Raw genomic sequence first — 11,455 nt, forward strand, 5'->3', positions numbered from 1 at the left:
TGTTTTGTATAAGTGTAATTTTTATTTTTTTGATGATAATTATAGTAACGTTTTTTTAGTAATATTTCGATATTTTCATCCGTAATCGTATATCAGTATTTTAACGTGTATAGCGCGTCAGGAAAAATATATTTTTTCGTCAATCCTGTGAACATTTTAGTTTAATAACTAGCCTCATATTTGTACTAAAATCGTATAATAACCATTGTAGCTTTTAAACCATATTAAAAGTAGTATTGCTATATTTTTTATGAGGGTATATGGGTATATATGTACTTAATAATCTCGCATGCCGTAATATTGTTCTATTTTTATATGATGTATGCTATGTAACCCGTATTTTCTGATGTTTTTTTAGGAATATTTCGCGTTTTTAGTCGAGTAATTGTACTTATTCTCCAAATTCGTATTAAAACTAATGTGAATCAAATTTTATTTATGTTTTAGTAGTACTGCTTCATTTTAGCTTCTAATCAACTACCAAACTGTGCAAAAAACTGTTGTAATACCTCGTTTATGGTATTAAAATGTACTATTGTTTTAACTCAGTACCTTAATAACCAATGCAAAACACTCTTGCTGTAGAACCGCGTCGTAGCTAAATCTGTAAATGTATTTTGCAATGTAAACCATATCCCAATTAAAACTAGTTCTTTAGTATGACATAAGCAGACATGGAGATACCTTAAAATCATACAGAGAATAGCATTACAGGATGGTGTAGAAAGGGTCTACTGAACCTATATAAATCATCCACTAAATGTATACAATATCCTACAATACCACTATGGGCACTACATACCTTTACCATCGCCAAGTCACGTCAGATCAATACACTAAAATATAAATTCAAATTTCGCGCCATCACCTTAATAATCAACTAAATCTCCCGCCACAACTAGGGGGGGGGGCGTTACAAATCAAATTTACCGCCAACAATATCACGTGACGTCATCAATTTCACCCCCCCCCCCTAGCAAACCCCCCCTACCCTCCGGCGCACCACCGCCTACAGAGAAGAACGAAGAGTGGGAGGTAATAAACCCCCTCCTCCTCACAGGACCACCGTATACCGAGAATCTCATCGGTATACGGTGGTCTATACTCTCTAACTCCGTTTTTTGAACTTGTTGAGAAAATGGAGTTCCTTTTCAACGAGACATTTAAAACTTTGCTTTTAAGCATGGGAATTGCGGCAAAACTGGCTCAAGGGCTACGTAATTTAAAATCATATCCTGAAATGTGTCCAACAACAATAGAAAAAATTATAAAAATTTATATTCGACTCAGAATCCACCACAATATTCGTCTGAAGTACAGAGAAGTTTTTGAGGAGAAAGAACGAAAACGGAAGGAAAATGCAAAGAAAAAAAATTAGGGAGAGGGAAAAATTATTTGCAAGTAGGCATACATCACCAAAAACTAAAAAAGATTCAGGGGCAAAAAAAGCTACAAAAACTAAGAAACGAATGATTTAAAAAGTTGTATTACGCGTTTACTATAATAATTAATAAATGTCATTAAATAGATAACTCCCGACAGTCAGTCGGGGATACGTTAATCCTAGTGCTAGCGTTTGTTCAAACGTAGAACTTTCACCCGAAACTGTTGTTCTCGTTTCCTCCGAACCAATTTGCAAAAACATTGAAGAGGAAATCATTGAACAAGATGATGAAAATATCTTGGTTTATAAACAACTTTGGATATCCAATACCGAAGTTGTTGACTCGTTGGAAAATGCCAGTGATAAAATCGAAAATTGTTTGCCATCTCTTTACAATGCCGCTGTGACCCAAGCATTTCCCCGCGTATTTTAACACGAACCACGACGTTCATTTCATACAGTTTTAGCCTTAGTCGAAACCACCGAAGTCACCACCACCACTGGTTCTCGAGTCAACCGCTTTGAAATTCTGAAACAATCCATCTCCATTATTTCAAAAATTGCTAGTTTCTAATACTTCGCCCGTTGAAGAAATCGCAACAACTCATGAGAAAAATGTACGGGCGATATTCCATATTCCCAAGAAACGAGTGTTTGATCTTGCCAATGCCAAAACCTGGACCAACGCAGGTTCTCGTAAGAGACGATTTGCGCGTAAATACCCTTACCGCGGTTATCGCTAACTCCGCTCTTTCGCCAATGGACACTAGCCAAGCCCCTAAAACTGAAAATGCAGTAAGCATTCAGTTAAATAGGCTTCGTTCGCCTCAACCTACTACGACTCCTAAGAGTTCCGTTAGTAGGACGACCGTGCCTAGTGTCTCAACAGCGCCTAAAAGGAAAGTTGCCTTGTCGGAGTATCGTTTGAGAATGTAAGAAAATGTTAGCAAGATTGGCGGTAGTGGTATAAATAAAAATAACTATGGTTCAACGGACGATGCTGATAGTTGCAAAATGTTTCCCAATTTACAATCGTCTTCGACATTTTCATTGGCACTTTTCTTCTTAGATAGTGCATCTCCAATTTTGAAGAGGGCAACTTCCTTCACTGTTAAAAACACGAGTCCAATCACTGTCCAAATTTGCCCAAAGTAATCCAAGTTTTCCTAAATCATATTTACAAAGGCCACGTGAAGTTGCCGAGACAAACGTTTATCTCCTGGTTTTTGAGGTTCATAAATTATAGCCCACCCGGTCACGCGCTGCTTAAATTTAAACCGAATTTTGGCCCCGGAGCTTTTATACGTATATAAAGGTCAAAAGTATAAATTTCTAGGTATCGCGTCAACCGTGAAAACCAAGTTCGAGGGTTCTCGGTTGGTATATCTATCGCTTCCTCTTGAATTTGCATGTGAAAACGCCAGGAAAGCAATTTCTGTGTTACTGGGTGTCTATTGTCAATATTGATCCTTACACAATAGATGTTAGTTCAAATTCATTAACCAGGCCCGTATTCACGGGGGGGGGGCACCAGGGGAAATTTTCCCTCTAAAAAATATCTTGCCCCCTCAAAATGTCCCCTTACAATTTTAAATGTCCCCTTATCAATTTCACTTTGCCCGAGTAAAAAATTAAAACTATTTGGTATTTATATGAAAATATTTTTTACTTTATGGTCTTTACCCTTAATGTATATCCCTGATACTCTGATTTTTTTACTAGAGGTCTATATTCCTGAGATATACCCTTGCTTCACTTAATGATTTTTCTTCACCCTTTATTTGTATCCCCAATACAGTAGAATTTTTAGCTTTAAGTCTTCATCGTGGAGATATATCCCTGGTTTTGTCTTCAAAAATATTTTATTGTCTGCTCTTTTTTTGTTGAAGCCTCAACAGCAACTTGCAAGGCTAGCTTTTCCCGCCTTACTAGCGTATTTCACTTCAACGACGAGCTATTTAACATCGTGTTCACATCAAAGAAAAAGCAAACTAACCTTGCTAGCCTACAAAAAAGATCTGACTAGAAACTTGATTTAAAAATGTTTATTATTAAATTTAAACAGTAGGCAGTCATTGTAATTTTTCTTTTCAATGTTAAAATATTGTTTCAATTTCAAACTTTAAATGAGTAACAATAATGAGATACCTGCTGTGAAATTATTAGACAACATTGAAATTTATGTTATTCTATTCAAAAAATGCCATTCGTCAAGCCCCCTTACTGAAAGCCACAGCCCCTTAGTGAAACTATTCTGGCTACGGGCCTGGCGTTAACTATGGACGTGCAATGTCAATGTTGTTTTTTCTATAATTTGTAGTCTCAAATGGGCAATTGCGGCCGCCGTATTCTGCAGGCTTAGCCTTCCCCGCCCCCTTGGATTCTCCTCGCTCATTGGTCCGGAGCAAAATTGGATTCTCTCTTCTGAGTGGCGGAAACGCTTTCGTCACTATTTTGGATTCTGTGACATGATAGACCGAAAAAACTGGCAGATGCTGGGTGGGAATTTTAAACAATTGTACATGGAAAGAGATGTCGTTCAACCTTAAAACCCGGTTAACCAGTTTGGGATTTCGATTACATTTCATTGCTGAACGCACCGAAAGCAGACGACAGCATTTATTCTCTTTCCTACAATGGCCGCGATCGGTGGTGTATTGATGGCTGATGCTGCTTTAGAAGAAGAGGAACGTGTAATTTATCGAAGGATTAGAGGAGATGGATTTGTTTTGCCGGATGCTGAATTTTTGCGCCAGTATCGAATGACAAAAGTTAAAGTAGAGGCACTTGTCAAAATTTTAACGCCGGAACTACTGAAAGAGCGCCCCCAAGGCTTATACATGCTTAATGTTCAAGACGAAGTCTTAGTTACCTTGCTTTTTTATGGCTCTGGCTCTTTCCAACACAGCCTTGCAAGCAATTACGAACATGGAATGAGCCAACCAACCATCAGTGAGTAGATCTATTGGTCGAGTGACTGATGCAATCAATGCCACGATGAGGCATTATATACGCTTTCCCACTGGAAATGCCGAAGTGGAAGCTATCAAGGTTGGTATTTATTTTGAGACGATAGATTGTGTAATAGAATTCTAAAATTTAATACGACTGTTGCAGGCGTCATTCAGAGCCAGGTGCGTTTTTCCTGATGTTCTTGGAGCTATTGACTGCACCCACATCCTAATTAAAAAACCAGCTGAGGAACCTAATGGCTATCTTGATAGGCATGGAAATTATTCCATTAATTTGCAATTGGTAAATGATATTATATCTAACAATAGACAAACTGACAACTAACAGTCCTTTATCATGCTATAGATATGTGACAACGAAACCCGTATCACGGATGTTGTGGCTCAATGGTGTGGTAGCACTCATGATGCTTTCATTTGGCGATTCTGTGGCGTGCTGGAGAGATTTAAGAATCATGAAATGCCTGAAGGATATCTTCTTGGAGACAGTGGCTATCCTCTTCAGCCATTTTTAATGACTCCCCTTCTTCAAGCTAGAACGCCGAATGAGCAACGGTACAACTAGGCCTGTGCGAGTACTCGAATGAAGGCGAGTACCCGATCGAGTCTCGAGTCGAGTACCTAATCCTATCCCAAAGCACGTTACATTTAACGAAACCCCTTTGACTCCCGTGGTGAATTTCCCTGCTCAGACGTGTCCCTAAAGGTGGATAAATAACTGCGTAGAACCTATAGCCTAGATTATAAAGATACTGATAAATGCGAAACATACAAAGTAATGATATATTGGGGTTCTCTTGATGATCATCGAAATAACGACATATTGTAACCGATTACCATGCACATGTGACACATGTACTTAATATTGGGATGTAAAAAAGTGTAACTTTCTGATTTTGTGTAGGATTGACAAACCAGACAAGTCTGTGCTGAAAAGAGGCTGAGCCATAGAAAAACAAGGTCATTAGACCTTAGTCTTCAACAATCAGCACGTATAACAGTCGTTCGAGCTAGGACCTTATCACAGCACACAACTAGCACTCTTTGTCTTGTATCATGGCATAACACCTCTGCTTATGACAAGACTGCTGAAAAGAGGCTGAGCCATAGAAAAACAAGGTCATTAGACTTTCGTGTTCAACAATCAGCACGTATAACAGTCGGTCGAGTTAGGACCTTAGCACAGCCCACAACTTGCGCTCATCTAGAATGCGTCTTATCTAATTCGACACTACATTTCACTCATGCCTATTGGGTACCGCGGCTGCAAGGTCAACCAGACACCACACCTATACAACTACGTCATTCGAAGACCACTGATGATGGGAACCAACTACTAGATTAACCATTGCATCCTTCAACCCATGACAAGATTTGAGTCGATCTCCATGAAAATAGAATCTGCCCAGGCACAGTTTCCATGGTTTACAGTCTTGTCTGTCTGGTCCTGTAACATGCACAAATCTGTTTTATTCTCAATTTTGACCTACATAAGAAGTAATATCGCACGTACGTGAAACTCCCCTTGCTGTCTTTAAGTGCCCGTTGCGTTGCAGTTCACCCGCAACGTGTTACAGCTTCATTCCACAATGGGTACATTTAACCGATGTAGTCTCACAGAACTATACGGGTCGACAAAGATACTTAGGAAAGGATTGACGAGTTTGTACTGATTAGACTGCAGTGGAGGCAGCTCATCTTTAAAGTAAACGCTTAGATAAGACATTATTAATTAATCAAAAATGTCTTGATTAGAATCAAGACCTAAAAAGTATCGATAAGACTGAGGTTATCACTTGACTGAAGGATCAGATATTAATTTTTCTTTTTTATTCAAACTTAAAGGCATGCTTAAGAAAATACAACGTTCCATTACCGTTTTCTGTAGAAATAACTTATTTTACTGGTAATCAATTTCAAAAATGTACTTATCTCGGGTTTTCGGGCACAATTCCATTCCCCCAAAACATTTTATCATTACATTAATTTCTTTTGAGATAGTACGTGTATGACATTGAGTTTTAAAAGGTTCCCCCCTTTTGTGCCCGGCATGCTTCGCAGTGGAACATTTTAAAACAATGGCGGAAAATTCAGTAGGTACAGTAAGATTTTTACTCGTGGTTATGCTACTCCCCTATTTCTCTCTCTAGTTTCTAACAATGGTTAGAGAATATTCAGTGCCGCAGGTCGCACATGATGATATTTCAACTACAGCTTACATCAATTCTTCCTGGTCGTACTATTAGCGGGTTAAGCACTATTTTGTTCAGGACATGTCTCGGAAGGGTGCCTGTTGTAACTTTTGAAACTTTCAAAGGTTTTGGTCATGGCTAAACAGACCGCTATTTTAGTTTTCTATTGTTTTAAAGCTTATTTTGACATGTTAACTCGCAAAAGTAATTAATGTAATGATAAAATGTTTTGGGGGAATGGAATTGTGCCCGAAAACCCGAGATAAGTACATTTTTGAAATTGATTACCAGTAAAATAAGTTATTTCTACAGAAAACGGTAATGGAACGTTGTATTTTCTTAAGCATGCCTTTAAGTTTGAATAAAAAAGAAAAATTAATATCTGATCCTTCAGTCAAGTGATAACCTCAGTCTTATCGATACTTTTTAGGTCTTGATTCTAATCAAGACATTTTTGATTAATATCTGCTCCTTCAGTCTTCATTTTAATTAAGATTGTTAAGAAACTGTTTTACATTTTCAAATTCTGCACATAAGCAGAAACATATATAAAGGGGATCATAACTTTAGCTCAATCAGACATTTATTTATAATGATACTTCCAAAAAAACCTAAATCATAAAAAGTTTGCATTGTTATTATAATTAACGTAATACAATTTTTTACCCCATTAAAAATTCCACAAATAGGACAAAATTGACAATTTTACACAATTTTTAAAAATTCTGCTTTATGTCCGTTTGATCTTTAGCTCAAAATTTTCATAAGCCCAATATGAAATTCAGATATCCTTAAAACTTTACAAAGGCGATCCGAGATTGTCAATTTCAAACTTTTTTGTAACATTAACTAACGTCTGTTTGATATTAAGCTTAAAACCTTCTTAAACACAATAATCAGGTCTACCCTAAACGTCCACAAAGATGATCCAAGATTGTTAATACGCCTAAAAAGTGCCCTCTTCAAAATATTTAGCAGGGGAAAAGAGATTTGGGGATTATTCAGCTATTTCATGTACATTGTTTTTCTTCTATGTAACTTGTAATCTTGTCCACTTGGAGCTGTATGGCTATTTATAGCCCTAGCTCGTCAATAATAAAACGGAGAAAAAAAAAAGAGAGCGTGATCGAGTGGGCTATGCTAGTGGGTATTTGAAATCTCGTGGATTGGGACTCCGGGCATAGCCCACCCCATCACGCACTCGACAACGCAAGGCAACTCGCGCTATAGCGGATGCAGCTTGCGTTCTTTAGCAGACGACATGCTCTAGTCAATGGTCACGGACCAGTTTATTTATTCCAAGTCAGGAGGGTCGCTGGCCTAATGTCCAGTTCAAAAAAAATCCTTTATTTCCCACCCTGACTCGCGCTATAGCGCAAGCAGCTTGCGACGTGTTGCGCGTGATCGAGTAGGCTATGCTCCGGGAAAAAGAAATCTTCACTTCAGTCGGGAGTCCTGGGACTCCTAACAGGCCAAACATAGATGCATATGACAAGGAAACATTTCTCATAAGCGAGAATGGCCAACTTTGTTTTGTAAGAGACAGCCTGGCAGCCCGGTATTTGTTTACCTCTGACTGGCCAAGTCAGCTGTCAAATGTTTATTACTTCTTCTATGCGACTTAAAGTGTGTTACATATTTAACATAAACCAAAATTAATACCATTTGATTAAACAAAATAGTATTATAAACGTCTTTAAAAAAATGCAACCTCAAACAAGCAGAGCTATGTTCGTATATCGGAACCGCAATTGTTTTCACCTTTAAAAGTTAATACAGCCCTTTGAATTTAAATAATTAGAAATGAGAAATGTAACCACTGAACAGTTGTTTACACATTTAACATAAACCAAAATTAATATCATTTAATTAAACATCGCGTTATAAACGACTTTAAAAAACTCAACCTCATATTGCCAGAGCTACGTTGGTATGTTGAAATTTAGAAAACATATGTTAGAGATTCAATTAACAGCAATGGTTTTTACCTTTAATGTAGAATTTGAATTTAAGTAATGCGAATGTAAAATCTTATTAAATGAAAGAATCTATGCAGTTCTGTTTGTCATTATTTCCTTTGAAAAAATATCGCCAACGTTTAGTTAGCGGAGCCACAGGTTTCATCATTAAGTTAAGGTGTAAAATTTACCTCTACAGTTTATTAATGTGTACCAGCTGTCAAATAAGGTGTGCAGTCATTAATTATTTCATTGGAAAATCACCGTTAACGGCAGTGCTATTTCTTGTGTTTAATAATTTACAATGTAAACAAAGATGTTACGTTGGTGGTTCTGTAGTAAGCGTGGTCTTCCATAAAGCATTACCTAATTAAATATTTCAATTATTTGGGTAGAAATGCCATTTTTTAATAATTCAATGGAGATATGGAAATAGCGGTAACGGCTAAAAGCACATGTGTACTAAAGAGCACATTGTTTTCTACCCTGATTTGAGCAAATTAGATAACGGTATCCTGAATTAACTAGCGCTACTCTTACCCATGTTGACAAGATAAACAAAGCATAAAATCATAGCATAATTGATTTAATTTAAACAAATTACCTAATTAGCGGCTATCGTTGGCCGATGGCACCAGGTGAAACATCTTAAAACGCACGTAACACGGCCAATTGGTCTCTAGTCTCTCTCTACATACAATCAGGCTAATCAGCTGTATTTAAATTTTGACCAAGGCTTAGTGAAATCAGTAAATTTAAAAATTATCGGCTAAATCCTAAATTTAAATTCTTTTGTATTAAATTATAATAAGGTTTAACTTACGAAATTAAAATAAAATGAGGACGAATTAACCCCTTCTTTTATGTGAAAAGTTAAAAAATTCGCCTTAAGCTCGACACAGCCACACGCGTTGTCTAAACAAAAATCTTCGCTCAGTCTTTCTATTAGAGGTAAAACAGCGTAAGTCCAACAGTACGTTTCTCTATGATTTTAGCCAGGACTAAAACACGTAAGTCCAACAGAATAAAAGGTCGTAAGTTTAAGCATGTGCTTAAAAGTACAAAAAGTAATACTTAATATTAATTGTTTTCAATAAAACTTCGAAAGGCACCAGTTTAATGTTCAACCTTTCATTTAAAACCATTTTCAGACCTATCGAATAAATAGTCTTCAAAAAATGCTCGAGTCAATTTGGCCATCACAGCAAACATTTCCCATGTTATTCCTATGGGAAAATTTCCCTTTTTTTGCCAAAATGTCTTAATTTTTTATGGAAATGAAAACCACCCTTAGCAACATTATTTTCTATAAAAAAAACTAATGCAGGGATCTCTTTGAAATTTTAACCACATATTAAGGGTCCGAATTTTAGTTCAGTGGATTTTTTTCAAAACAATTAATACAATACAAAAAAAACTACATCTAAACAAAAAACCCTCCTTATACATTAAGAGCAGTATGAAGTCTTATCTAAGAGAGCAATCGCTCTCTCAGAATAACTTGCTCCATGTATTGGAGAATAAGAGCCATCAATAAATTAACAGTTAGTGATGTGTAAACGGTGGTGAGCGTGTACAGAGTGCATGCAATATATTATCTGTCGCCGGGTTCTTACTGGTAAAGGTAATGCAGATAGTGTATGCGATAAAGTAAATAACAATCAGCATTAAATGCAATGACAATATAGGACGCACGCCAGCAAATATAAAGCAAGCTTTGCCAACAACCCAAAAATTTAAAGCAAATCAACAGTATATTACCGTGCACATTAAGTGTGAACAATGACCTTAAATAGCACAAAGGACCGAAGCTCAGTAAATAAATTAAATATTAATAAACGTTAAATGCCACGCATGTTATGCACGACTTAAAATAAAATAAGAATACTTAATAAATTCATACCAAATAGAGCAAGTAATAAATGACGGTTTAATTAAATAATGAATTAGTCGCAAAAAGGGCAAACGCTGTGAAAAGCCACGACAATAATTATGCAACCAATAATATTCAATAATGTATATTCTGAAGAAGCCAATCACTAGCATCTTAGCTGGATATATCGTACCAAGAAAACTGAAGCTATTTACAGTAAGGCAAGAAACTTAATTCACATGCCTAATTCAGCATGCAATAAATAAAGCAAATTAATTCAAAAAACACATTAAACAATTTAAAGGCCAAAGTGCACGGGGAATTTAGAATGCAATAAATAAAGCTAATAAACACATTAAACAATTTATAGGCCAAAGTGCACGGGGAATTTAGAATGCAAGAAATAAAGCAAATAAACACATTAATCAATTTAAAGGCCAAAGTGCACGGGAATTTACCATGCATTTAAAAAAGAAATTAAATAAAGGCAATAAATAATTTAAATGAAGCAAAGAAAGGCAGTGGGAAAACTATATACAGGAAAATAATAATAATAATAAGGTGTGTCATTAACATGCAAATTATTAAAAATTAAACTTGGGAAATAACTACGACTCGTTATTAGGGTTGGATGGATTTGGATGTCGGCTTCGCAATGTTCTTATATTTTCGGCTTCTATGAGCCTAGCCTCAGCATTCATCCTATCTGTTTCACGCCTAAAGGCTAAATTTTCATTTATACCTTCAAGTACATGAAGAATTTGGCGCTGGATCTCATTCGACGCTTCCATCGCAACCCTCTGACGTTTGGCCTCTTCGGTCAAATGTTCCGCTGCCAACCTCTGACCTTTGGCCGCCTCGGCGCACCCTTTGGCTGCAGCTGCCATCTCCTCCTTGTGCGTCAGAGGCCTTTTTCTGGCTCGCGATTGAGCTATAAGACACGTACAGTCAGTTTATAAACAAACCAATCATGAAGTCATAGGGTAATAGCGATCTGTCTTGTGACATGTAAGCAATACTAATTAACTGGGGTTTGTCTTTGTCGCGCCCATTTTATTAACAGGTCGTAGTGCACA

At 36.8% G+C, this 11,455-nt stretch overlaps 1 long non-coding RNA gene across 2 annotated transcripts; it reads right to left on the reverse strand.

The window, feature by feature from the left end:
* Nucleotides 1-7,113: 7,113 nt before the first annotated feature.
* LOC149667250 (uncharacterized) lies at nt 7,114-9,771 on the reverse strand. Of its 2 annotated transcripts, XR_016368162.1 has the most exons (4): nt 9,330-9,771; nt 9,111-9,219; nt 8,698-8,872; nt 8,599-8,623 (listed from the first exon to the last, which is right to left on the reverse strand). It is a non-coding gene; the product is annotated as an uncharacterized LOC149667250 (long non-coding RNA). The 2 variants fall into 2 exon arrangements; XR_016368161.1 differs by having other exon boundaries at nt 7,114-8,872; nt 9,330-9,754.
* Nucleotides 9,772-11,455: the final 1,684 nt, after the last annotated feature.

This window comes from Phalangium opilio, unplaced genomic scaffold (genome assembly GCF_054372755.1).
Source record: "Phalangium opilio isolate 3A_F unplaced genomic scaffold, DU_Popi_V2 ptg000059l_1, whole genome shotgun sequence".
In the NCBI taxonomy this organism is placed as follows: domain Eukaryota; kingdom Metazoa; phylum Arthropoda; class Arachnida; order Opiliones; family Phalangiidae; genus Phalangium; species Phalangium opilio.